Here is a 13,694-nt window from a genome sequence, read left to right as displayed (position 1 = left end):
TATATTCTCAGGGATCTTGAAAGGACAACAGAGAGCCAGCCATGCTGCATGATAGCCCTGGTGGTGTTCTTTCCTTATCAGTGTTTGTACCTAACTTTCTGTCATCTACCTTTCAACTGCAGTGACAGACAAGCAGTATCATTTTGGGGGTTTTGGGGGGAAATTGTGTATTCTCCTTGCACTAGCAGAGATACTTCACTCAGCTCTGTGAACTAGATAAGGAAGGAAGGTGTAAAGTTAATGGTTATTGACAATTGAAAGCTCTTGTCAATAGGGGTTCAGGCCTCATTCACACATTACATGTTTGGCTTACTTTTAAAACAAAAACAAGGGTGTCTGCTTAACCACGGAATGTGTGAAACAGTTGTACAAAAAGCCAATTCAGCATGGATTACAGTTCCTGCAGAACTGCCATTTGATTTAGTTTCTGATGGAGTCTCTATCGATGTAACGAACTAGTCTTGCCATTCCAAAGTTTGTCTGAAGTAAATGATGCTTGATGTATGCATATCTATTATGACAGAAATTTCTCCAGGAATTAACTGCCTCAGTGAACATTTTTTTTTAAAAAAAATATTGTGTTCTTTTTTTTTGGTCAATGTTTTATATCTGTTCTTTTTTAAGCTGATAAGTTTAGGAAAAAGAAGAAAAGATTGTTTTATTATGCTCTTCAACTATTTTCCAACTTGTATTTTCATATAATTTATATTTTATAGAAGTGAAAAAAAAATGCCTTAAAAGCAAAATGTTTTCGTTTTTTGTTTATAAAAGAGAAAAAGCAGGTGCTTTTTAGGAGGAAAAAAAAAGAAATGAAAGAAAAACCAAACTCTGCTGAGGTAGCTTAGAGATGTAGCGTTATCTGTGTTTTTTTTAAAGAAATTCAAAATCTGCAACCTCTCCCACACTGAAGACTTAATAGGGAGTGGAAGAGATTTTGTTTTGATTGCTGATGCTGGCACATCATTCTTCTGGAGAGTTTTTATATACTGTAGCCTTATTTCTGATTGTATTCAAAATTAAAATATTGCAAAGACATGCCGTGTTCACTTTTGTCTATTTATATGTTTGTTTGTTTTTATTATTTTTTTATTTTTTCAAATATAACAGAAAAGAAAAGACATAAACAAATAATAATAATAATAATAATAATAATAATAATAATAATAATTTATTGGATTTGTATGCCGCCCCTCTCCGCAGACTCGGGGCGGCTAACAACAATAATAAACACAACATGTACAATCCAATAATAAAAACAACTAAAAACCCCTATTATAAAACCAAACATACACACAAACATACCATGCATAACTTGCAATTGCCTAGGGGGAAGAGCTATCTCAACTCCCCCATGCCTGGTGGTATAAATGAGTCTTGAGTACTTTACGAAAGACAGGGAGGGTGGGGGCAGTTCTAATCTCCGGGGGGAGTTGGTTCCAGAGGGCTGGGGCTGGCACAGAGAAGGCTCTTCCCCTGGGGCCCGCCAAACGACATTGTTTAGTCGACAGGACCCGGAGAAGGCCAACTCTGTGGGACCTTATCGGTTGCTGGGATTCGTGCGGTAGCAGGCGGTTCCGGAGGTAATCTGGTCCATTGCCATGTAGGGCTTTAAAGGTCATGGCCAACACTTTGAATTGTGACCGGAAACTGATCGGCAGCCAATGCAAGCCACGGAGTGTTGAAGAAACATGTACATGCAACATTTGGGAAACGAAAGCTTCCCCACTTCTTTTTTGAATGTTCGACCAGAGAATTTTTCTTTTTCACTTAGTATTAATTCTTTTATTTGACGTGTTGCTTTGCTTGAATCTTAATTATTTCTCCCTTGTTCTTTCCTTTAGCCAATCGTAGAACTTCCCCCATATTTTATAATAATCTGAGTCTTCTTTTCCCTCTATTTTTTTGGACATCCTGTCCATCTCCGCACAGTCCAAGCCACAAGTTATAGTCATACAGTCCTAAGTGGGAAGAAAAGGATGATAGGAATGATAAGAAAAAAACTAGTAGAAATAGAAGTGCAGATTTAGTAAAAGGTTTGACAGTGTTGAGGGAATTATTTGTTTAGCAGAGTGATGGCGTTTGGGGAAAAAATGTTCTTGTATCTAGTTGTCTTGGTGTGCAATGCTCTGTAGCGACGTTTTGAGGGTAGGAGTTGAAACAGTTTTTATCCAGGAGGCGAGGGGTCAATAAATATTTTCACAGCCCTCTTTTTGACTTGTGCAGTATACAGGTCCTCAATGGAAGGCAGATTGGCTTTCTAGGAATCGTACAGAAAGTTCATATCTCTTCTGTCGGGGTCTCTGGTAGACTCCTCCCAAAAATTCACAGGTACAAATTTCAGACACACACACGTTTGAAAATTCAAAACAATGTTCTTTATAATGAAAATTCACTTAAACCAAGCCCTCTTTTGGTATAGCAAAGAGCACTCGTCTCCAAACAGACTGGTAATTTGTACAAGTCCCTTATCAGTTCTGATATACTTAGCTTGCAGCTGTGAGGCAAATCACAGTCCTTCTTTCACAAAGTGAAACACACTTTGCTCTGGTTTAGTTTCAAAGTGGGGGAAAATCAGCACACAAAGGTCGAAGTCAGCAAAGCAGTCACGAAACACAACGATCAGATAATCCTCCACAATGGCCAAACCCACAGGCTGCTCTTTATAGCAGCCTCACTAATTACCACAGCCCCACCCAACCACAGGTGGCCTCATTTTCTGTGATAATAATCTCTCAGTTGTTGTTGCCTATGCATCGCTCTCCGCATGCGTGGCTGTATCATTAACTCTTGTTCCGAATCCAAGGAGGAGCTAGATAATTGATCTCCTTCTGAGCTGTCTGCCACACTCTCCTCCCTGTCACTCATGTCTTCTTGCTCAGAGGAGCCTTCATCAGCAGATTCCACCGGGGGCAAAACAGGCCTGCAGCATGTGGATGTCTCCCCCACATCCACAGTCCTTGGGGCAGGAGCTGGGCCAGAGCTGACCACAACAATATCCAGGAAAACTAAGGAAAATTTCCTGACTTTGATCTGGATAAAATTGAACTAGTATCTCCATTGATTCTGTATCCGGGAAACTACTTATCCAAAGAGACACACTAATCTCCTGCAGACATAAAAACAACAATAACAAAATCAAACAAATTGTTTTGGGATAGGTATATGGTTTGGTCTTATTAGAAGTGATAGGCATCGTGATTTGGTCCTAAGATTAATCAAGGCATTGAGCGAAGAATGTGAATTATTCTGTTCTCCTTGTTAATCAGAGGAACCAAGAGATCTTGCCCAATCAGAAGGACCAGTGAGAACATCTGTCATTTGGGAATCTCTAGACATGAGAATCCGAGGATTATCTCCCCTTTGGCTTGTTAACAGACTCCTCATACATATCCCGACTCCTTCAAGGAATTTGGACATGACAGCTACACCTGATAAGATAGGAAAGGATAACTAGCTTTTCAGCAGCCACTTCTGAAGCGCCAGGACCAATGAAGATACTCTAGGATCTGGTTTGTGTTTACCCCTCTTCTTGACTGTGTGCATTTGCACGATGGAAGTGTCAGGTTAAGTTTGGACCAGTTTTATCTAGCACTATTTATTTATTTGTTTATTTGTTTATTTATTCATTCAATTCAATTCAATTTATTAGATTTGTATGCCGCCCCACTCTGAAGACTCGGGGCGGCTCACAACAATAATAAAAACAGTATAACAATGGAAAAAATCTAATAATAAAATTACATTAAAAAACCCCAACAATTTAAAAACCATACAACACATACATACCAAACATAAAATATAAGAAAGCCTGGGGGAGATGTCTTAATTCCCCCATGCCTGGCGATATAGATGGGTCTTGAGTAACTTGCGAAAGACAAGGAGGGTGGGGGCCGTTCTAATCCCTGGGGGGAGTTGATTCCAGAGGCCCAGGGCCGCCACAGAGAAGGCTCTTCCCCTGGGGCCCACCAAACAACATTGTTTGGTCGATGGGACCCGGAGAAGGCCAACTCTGTGAGACCTTATCGGCCGCTGGGATTCGTGCAGTAGAAGGTGGTTCCGGAGATATTCTGGTCCAATGCCATGAAGGGCTGGAATTCATTCATTCATTCATTCATTCATTCATTCATTCATTCATTCATTTATTGGATTTCTATGCCGCCCCTCTACGAAGACTCAGGCATCTTACAACCTATAATAAAAAACAATAGAGTACAATGGCAAATCCAATTAATTAACTAAATAACTAACCTAAAATCCCTAATATTTTAAAAATCAATTGTACACATTCAGACCTCAGCCGTACATAACATTCATCAGTCAGGGGGCCTAAGATCTAATTTCCCCAAGCCTGGCACACTTAGCTCACCCATCTGGTGGGCTCCTGGCTGCATTACTTAGACAGGAAAACAGTGGAATCCGAGAACTGGAGAACTGCATACTATTCAATCTCTTTTGGATGAATGATCCCTTCTGAATAATTGTGAAAAATGTTTCTGCTTCAAAAGCCCGACTCTATTTTCCTTACCAATTCAATGATTCAAATGAAATTGACTTGAGATTTGAGTCAAGCTGGTGCAGAAGTTGGTGATATATTAATGGTTTGCTAATCTATAGAAGACCTAATGTTTATGGGAAAGTGATTTACATAAGGGAACAGATGCAGCCAGAAAGCATTCTTTTGAGTGGTTCAAGGCCATCTATACCCACCCACCTGGGCGGAAGCGGAAGGAGAACTGGCCACGCTGGCACAATCTGAGTGGGCAATGTGACAGGATTGTGTGTGGCGGACAAGGGATGTGAACTATCGACTGAGTGGGAAACTCAGATTCAGGTTTCCCAGTGTAGGTGCCAGGGTGCCTCCACCAATAAAGTGGAACTTTGAGGAGTACTTGGACTCGGACTCTGATTTAGCTTGGATGGTACCAGGAACCTTGACAATTTGACCTGACTGAATTGCAAACAGGATTGCCTAAATGTCTCAAAGTTGTTTTTTTCCAAAAGGCAAGTAGAATTTCTTTGGTTTTTTTCCCTTGAAGACATTTCACTTCACATCTGTTTTGTCGGCGTGTTTCAACCGCCCGTAATTACAGGGTAATTAGTCCAGGAAGACACACACCACACAATAAAAAGAAAACCCAAAGTTTTTATAAACAGAAAAACAGAAACAGCTCCCTTTTTAAATGTCAAAGGGATTTTCTGGTACACACAAGGCACAGGTTAAATGCAATCCAATTGCTCACCCAATAACTGGGAAATTGAGTCAAATTCTAAAGTCCAGAGAGTCCACACACAATCTTGAACAGCACAAAAACCATGATCTTGATGAAACAATGAATCAGATAAACTGCCACGAGGCTAAAACACCAGGCTGCACTTTTATCTGTAGCACTAATTACAGCCCCACCCAACCACAGGTGGCCTCATTTTCTTTTGTAATAATCCTTCAGTTGTTGTCTCCTATGCATTACTCTACGCATGTGTGGATGTGTCATTAATTCTTGTTCAGAATCCAAGGATGATACAGATGATTGATCTCCTCCTGAGCTGTCTGCCAAACTCCCCTCTTCCCTGTCACTCATGCTTCCTTGGTCAGAGGAGGCTTTGTCGGCAGATTCCATCGGGAGCAAAATAGGCCTGCGACATGTGGATGTTTCCCCCACATCCACCTGCACATTCCTTGGGGCAGGAGCTGGGCCAGAGCTAACCACAGCAGCATCCAAGAAACTTAATCGCTTCTGGCCAGTAGTTGCCTTTTAGGGGGGGGGGACCCTTTTGGACAACCATGATCTGGATGACTGAGAATTTCCATAGACACAATGCCTAAATCAGGGGTGTCAAACTCAAGGCCCAGGGGCCAGATCTGGCCCACAGGGTGCTGTGGGGCCACCTTGGAAACAGCAAAGGACCAGCCCATGGGCATCCCTCCTGAGGTCCATTTCCACTGGCAGAGGTTTGCAGGAGGCCGTCACTGGTAAAAAGGGAGCTCAGGAACCTGTTTTCACTTGCAGAGTGCTCAAGCCACCACAAGCACCCCCAAACACGATTGACATTTAGCTGGTGATGTCCCCACCCTGGCTCCACCCACCCCAGCTCCCCTGAAGTCAAACACAATCCTGATGTGGCCCTCCATGAAATCGAGCTTGACAGTGCTGCACAATAACTATGTATTTGCAAATTAAGAATTCACTAATTGCATGAATACACTTAGAAACAGTTTGCTTAAATACGTGAGCCAATGGAAATAGTTGACCAATAGTATTTCTTTTTCTTTCCTCTCCTTTTACCTTTCTCGTTCTCTTTTTTTCTTTCTTTTCTCTCTCTTTTTCTTTAACATGCATAAATTCAGTCTAGACTTAAGTGATAACTATGTAATTAAATAGAATAGAATAGAATTTTTATTGGCCAAGTGTGATTGGACACACAAGGAATTTGTCTTGGTGCATATGCTCTCAGCCTACATAAAATAAAATATACATTTGTCAAGAATCATGTGGTACGACACTTAATTATTGTCATAGGGGTCAAATAAGCAATGAAGAAGCAATATTAATAAAAATCTTAGGATATAAGCAACAAGTTACAGTCATACAGTCAACATGGGAGGAAATGGGTGATAGTAATGATGAGAAAAACTAGTAGAATAGAAGTGCAGATTTAGTAGAAAGTCTGACAGTGTTGAGTGAATTATTTGTTTAGTAGAGTGATGGCGTTCGGCAAAAACTGTTCTTGTATCTAGTTGTCTTGGTGTAAGAACAAATTGTAGTAAATATTGATCTAGAATGTGTATAGAAAAAAGAACGGTAAACTGCTGAAATGTAAGCCTAAAAACTTCAACCAATGTTAACCATGTTTGTTCTAAAATTAAAAAGAAAAAGAAAAAAGAAAAAAAAATGGCCTAAACGATTGCTTATTCAAAATTAAAAATATCAGATCAATATCTTCCCCAGACATCTTTAGACATCTTTAGAATGTTATTAGGACCCCAGCAAAGAAGCTCATTGCTGCATTTAGTCTGGTCCAGAGAGAGACAGCAGACGGACTATTATTTATTTTTCTTGCAATTCAAAGGTCTTTACAAAGTCAAGAAACCAGCTACTTGCTGCATGTCAGCTTTGGAAAGAGCCAAAATCAGTGTCCACCCAGTGGAATCGGGCTTGACGCAGCCGCAGGTGACTCCCAAAAAGTAACTGGCTTGCTGGCTGGTGGACGATGCCAACCTTGCTTTCGGAGTCAGCACTTTCCACTGCCTGCTCTGTTTTCTTTCCACCCAGGGTTTCGCCTGCTGGGCGAAGGCTTCTGAACAGCATCCAACAGAAACTTTCCACTGTTCCTCCTCCCACCTCCTATCCCTTTCATCCTCCAGCCTACACTTTGCAAAGAAAGGCGTCCTAATTGAAAGCCACAATGGTGTATTCTACCAGGCAGTTGCTTTCAGTTGAACTGACAATTGCTTGTTGTAACAAAGGCCCAGCTTCAACTTTTCTCCTGTTCCAGCTTCAACGGAAGAAAAATGACACAGGGAAAATTAAATTCAATTTCAATTCAATTTATTAGATTTATATGCTGCCCCTCTCCGAAGACTCGGGGGGGGGGGAAGCTGCTAGAAATATAGAATGGAATGGAATGGAATGGGATAGGATAGGATAGAATAGAATAGAATAGAATTCTTTATTGGCCAAGTGTGATTGGACACACAAGGAATTTGTCTTGGTGCAGATGCTCTCAGTGTACAAAAAAGAAAAAGAGACATTTGTCAAGAATCTTGTGCTACAACACTTAATGATTGTCATAGGGGATCAAATAAGCAATGAAGAAACAATCAATATTAATAAAAATCTTAGGATACAAGCAACAAGTGGGAGGAAAAGGATGGTAGGAATGATGAGAAAAAATAGTAGAATAGAAGTGCAGACTTAGTAAAAGGTTTGACGGTGTTGAGGGAATTATTTGTTTAGTAGAGTGATGGTCTTTGGGAAAAAAACTGTTCTTGTGTCTAGTTGTCCAAGCATCTATTTGAAAACTTATCTTGGTCGGTAAGCCACTCCTACACAGTCACATGACCTTTAAGTAAACCCCCAGTAACATGATTCTCAAGCCACTCCCACCTGTTCACATGGCCAGCAAGCCACTCCTACCCAGTCACAAGACAATCAAGCCACACCCACAAAACAAGCCACGCCCACAGTGTGGCAGTAATTTTTTGGGCACCCCATCACTGATCTTCATGGTAACTGGTCACCTTTAGGCCAAACCATCTACAAGCTTTCTTAGCCAGGAAAAGGAAGATTTGGAACAATATTATTTTCCTTCCCTAAGCTTTCTGTGCTTAGCAGAAAGGGTGATACTGGCGTAGGAGACTCACAAGTTTGGGATTGCAATCTGACCTAGGATTTTCTGCAGCCCAGAATTTTTCTGGCAGAAGTTCTGGCTGGGGAATTCTGGGAGTTGAAGTCCAAATATCTTCAAGTGGCCAAGGTTGGGAAACACTGCTCTAGGCAAAGAGCCAGACTGAGCATTCTTGACTTCTTGATACAAGCAATCATCACCTCTTGGAAGAGACATCAGGAATTGAGATGTAGCCATCCCTCTCCATTTTTGCCCCAGCCATAAATATTTTATTGATAAATCCAAAGCTGGTGACGAAGAGAAGTCACGCAGAAGAGCATTTAGGGACATTGTTCATAGAAACATAGAAACATAGAAGACTGACGGCAGAAAAAGACCTCATGGTCCATCTAGTCTGCCCTTATACTATTTCCTGTATTTCATCTTACAATGGATATATGTTTATCCCAGGCATGTTTAAATTCAGTTACTGTGGATTTACCAACCACGTCTGCTGGAAGTTTGTTCCAAGGATCTACTACTCTTTCAGTGAAATAATATTTTCTCACATTGCTTTTGATCTTTCCCCCAACTAACTTCAGACTGTGTCCCCTTGTTCTTGTGTTCACTTTCCTATTAAAAACACTTCCCCCCTGGACCCTATTTAACCCTTTAACATATTTAAATGTTTCAATCATGCCCCCATTTTCCCTTCTGTCCTCCAGACTATACAGATTGACTTCATTAAGTCTTTCCTGATACATTTTATGCTTAAGACCTTCCACCATTCTTGTAGCCCGTCTTTGGACCCGTTCAATTTTGTCAATATCTTTTTGTAGGTGAGGTCTCCAGAACCTGTTCCTTAATAATAACAACAACAACAGAGTTGGAAGGGACCTTGGAGGTCTTCTAGTCCAACCCCCTGCTTAGGAAGGAAACACTACACTACTTCAGACAGATGGTTATCCAACATCTGCTTAAAAACTTCCAGAGTTGTAGCATTTACAACTTCTGGAGGCAAGTTGTTCCACTGATCAACTGTTGCAACTCTCAGGAAATTTCTCCTTAGTTTATTTATTTACTTATTTTATTATTTAGATTTGTATGCCGCCCCTCTCCGCAGACTCGGTTCTAAGTTGCTTCTCTCCTTGTTTAGTTTCCACAAATTTGTTCTTGTTCTACCCTCAGGTGCTTTGGAGAATAGGTTGACTCCCTCTTCTTTGTGGCAACCTCTGAGTTATTGGAACACTGCTATCAGGTCTCCCCTGAACCTTCTTTTCATTAAACTAGCCATGCCCAGTTCCTGGGCATGCATTCTTCATATGTTTTAGCCTCCAGTCTCCTAATCATCTATGTCACTCTTCTCTGCACTCTTTCTAGAGTCTCAACATCCTTTTTGCATCGTGGCAACTAAAACTGAAGGCAGTATTCCAAGTGTGGCCTCAGCAAGGCCTTATAAAGTTCCATGCTCTTCAAGGGCGGTTGAGTACGATGAACTGTATGTAAAGAGATGAACGTCATGGAAAGCATGACTCATTAAATGGAGTGGTGGAACCCACCCACCCCACTCTCATGCCAGGGTTTAACATCAGGAAAAGCACTGTGTTTTCACAAAGGCAGTGACCATAAAGGCACTCATTCATAAGTACAACCCAATAGGCAAAAAAAAAAAAAAGTGAATGGGCTCTAAGAGGTCCATGAAATTGTGGGATGCTGATATTCATACGGGACTGGTGCCTAGATTTTCCCCCAGGCTACTTTTTGAATGATATTCTCGCCTTGGTTGAAAAAAAAACGTGACTTGGATTGGACTGTTTTCCAGTTTTTCCTTCCTCTGTATCCTATTGGAATACTGGTGAAAAGTAAGGAAAAACCATTACAGAGAAGTGCCTAGATGGCTATCTACACTGGAAGCCCAAATACATCTGAACCAAAATCAAACAAAAACATATGAAGAACTTTTAGATCCCAAGGGAGGTATAAAAATCAGAGAAAAACTTAAAAATGAAGGCCTAGAACTAGATTGGTTACCATATTTTCAAGTACAAAGCAGATATAAAAAAGATTTAATTGAATTTGGAATATGCAAAAAACCTAATGAAATTGATAAAATTGTAACAGGATCAGATAAAAAAATTATCTCCAAAATGTATAATTATTTATTAAATTATGAAAATATAGAAGAAATAGTCAAACATAACATGATAGCATGGATGACAAATTTTGGTTATGCAATTCCATTAGATGATTGGGAAAAACTATGGAAAATAAATTCTAAGATGACATTATCTATACCAGTGTTTTTCAACCAGTGTGCCGTGGCACACTAGTGTGCCGCAAGACATGGTCAGGTGTGCCGCGAAGCTCAGAGAGAGAAAGAAAACAAGAGAAAGAAAGAGAGAAAAAGAAAGAAAGAGCAAGAGAGAGAGAAAGAAAACAAAAGAGAAAGCAAGCAAGAGAGAGAAAGAAAGAGAGAGAAAGAGAAGAGAGAAAGAAAGCAAGAGAGAGAGCAAGAGAGAGAAAGAAAGAGAGAGAAAGAGAACAAGAGAGAAAGAAAGCAAGAGAGAGAGCAAGAGAGAGAAAGAAAGAGAGAGAGGGGGAGGGAAGGTGGGAGAGAGAAAGACATAGAGAGAGGGAGGGAGGGAGAGAGAAAGAGCAAAAAAGAGGAAAGAAGGAAGAGAGAAAGAAAGAGGGATGGAGAGAGAAAAAAAGGGGGAGAGAAAGAGGGAGAGAGAAATAGAGCGAAAGGAAGAGAGAATTTTTTTGTCCAAACTTTTTTAGCCGCCCCCTCCCCCTCAATGTGCCCCATTGTTTTGTAAATGTAAAAAATGTGCCGTGGCTCAAAAAAGATTGAAAACCACTGATCTATACCATATAAAGAAAACCTACACAAGATGTTTTAACGATGGCACTATGTCCCAGCACGCTTAGCTAAAATCCACCCGAGTATAAGTAATAAATGCTGGAAATGCAAAATTGCCATAGGAACATACTATCACATTTGGTGGTTATGTCCAGAAACCAATAGGCAAAAAAAAAAGTGAATTGGCTCTAAGAGGTCCATGAAATTGTGGGATGCTGATATTCATTTGGGACTGGTGCTACCTTTTCAATGACATTCTCGCCTTGGTTGAAAAAAACCTTTGTGACTTGGATTGGACTGTTTTCCAGTTTTTTCCTTCCTCTGTATCCTTGGACTTTTATTTTTATTTTCATTTTCATTCATAACCTGGGATGTAGAAGAAAAGACAAAGCAATAAAGGATGGTGAACTTCCGGCTGACTTATATAAATGAATGAAGAGAGAAGGAAGTGGATGGAAGCAGGAACCAAACCAAATTATATTATTTCAGAGTTCAAGACAGTCTAAGAAATATCCGCTCACAGGTTTGGGGGCAGCTTAAGTCTCCTCCACCTCTTCTTATTTATTTTTTTTTTTATTTTTTTTTATTTATTTATTTTTATTTATTTATTTTGTCCAATACACAATAATACACAATGAAGGTTATAGAGGATATAGTAGAGAAGAAATGTGAGATATAGGAGAGACTATAGGACAGGGGACGGAAGGCACTCTAGTGCGCTTATGTATGCCCCTTCCTGACCTCTTAGGAATCTGGAGAGGTCAATCGTGGATAGTCTAAGGGTAAAATGTTGGGGTTAGGGGATCCGGTATCATCTTCTTCTTCTTCTTCTTCTTCTTCTTCTTCTTCTTCTTCTTCTTCTTCTTCTTCTTCTTCTTCTTCCTCTCCTCCTCCTCCTCCTCCTCCTCCTCCTCCTCCTCCTCCTCCTAACCTCTTCCTTCTCCCTTCTTCCTCCTTTTGCTACATCCGTTTTTGGACAGTTATGATCATGTTGGCGGTTCTATTTTTATCAACAGCCGCACTAAAAGATTTTGTCCAAACCAGTCCCTTAAATTTTGAAGCCATGATGTTCTTCTTCTGCCTGGACCTCGTTTGCCTTCAATCTTTCCCTGGAGCATTAAATGAAGTATGCCATATTTTTCTGGATGTTGCATCACATGTCCAAAACGGTCGCTTTTTAATGGTTTTCTATGGTTAGGAACTTAAGTCTTAACAACTTTATTACGACCCAAGGATTTGAAGACTAGATTGGATAGGTCAAAAGTTACTGTGAAGTAGAAATCACTTTGTGTACAAGCTACACAAAATGTAGAGTAAGAGTTATTATAAAAAATCCTGATGATTTCTTCATTCAAAACCAATGATGAAGACACTGACCAGGCTGTTTGCTGCAAGGATGCTACCCAGTGGATGCTGGTAGGCAGAGGCAGATTTTTTTTCATTGTTTTCCTCCCCCAAAACTAATATGCATCTTATACTCTGAAAAATGTGGCAACTTAAAAAGACCGGCCAATAATTATAACAACATTTTTGGTTTTGAACATATTCAAGATTCAATACAAAGAGAATGAGAAGCAGGAGCTATCTTAGAGCATTTATTCTACTTTGGACACAGAAAGTTGTCTTCTACTCAGATTTATTTCAACTACACTAGTTAGATGTTGTTTTTATTAGTTGTAGGCTACCACTTTTTTTTTTTAAAGCTGTATATTTGTTGTGGTTAGCTCTGCCCCAGCTCCTGCCCCAAGGAATATGGAGGTGGATGTGGGGGAGACATCCACATGCCACAGGCCTGTTTTGCTCCCAGTAGAATCTGCCGATGAAGTCTCCTCTGACCAAGGAAGCGTGAGTGAGAGGGAAGAAGGGAGTTTGGCAGACAGCCCAGGAAGAGATCAGTCATCTGTATTATCCCTGGATTCTGAACAAGAATTAATGACACATCCATGCATGCATAGAGTGATGCATAGGAGACAACAACTGAAGGATTATTACAAGAGAAAATGAGGCCACCTGTGGTTGGGTAGGGCTGCTGTAATTGGTGCTACAGATAAAAGTGCAGCCTGGTGTTTTAGCCTCATGGCAGTTTATCTGATTCATTGTTTCATCAAGATCGTGGTTTTTGCTCTTCAGGATTGTGTGTGTGGACTCTCTGGACTTTAGAATTGGACTCAATTTCCCAGTTATTGGATAAGCAATTGGACTGCATTTAACCTGTGCCTTGTGTGTACCAGAAAATCCATTTGACATTTAAAAAGGAAGCTGTTTCTGTTTTTCTGTTTATAAAAACTTTTGGGTTTTCCTTTTATCGTGTGTTGTGTGTCTTCCTGGACTAATTACCCTGTAATTACAGGCGGTTGAGACACGCCGGCAGAACAATATTAAAGGAAAATTGAGCAGGAATAAATGAGAGTTGTGAGAACAAGATTTTATTGCCTACATGGCCTTGATCTGTCTATGGGGATTCTCAGTCATGGTTGTTCCCAAAATGTTTTGCTTCTCATACAAG

The sequence above is a fragment of the Erythrolamprus reginae genome, chromosome 12 (assembly GCF_031021105.1).
Source record: "Erythrolamprus reginae isolate rEryReg1 chromosome 12, rEryReg1.hap1, whole genome shotgun sequence".
Classification (NCBI taxonomy): Eukaryota; Metazoa; Chordata; class Lepidosauria; order Squamata; family Dipsadidae; genus Erythrolamprus; species Erythrolamprus reginae.
This window is presented reverse-complemented; position numbering follows the sequence as displayed.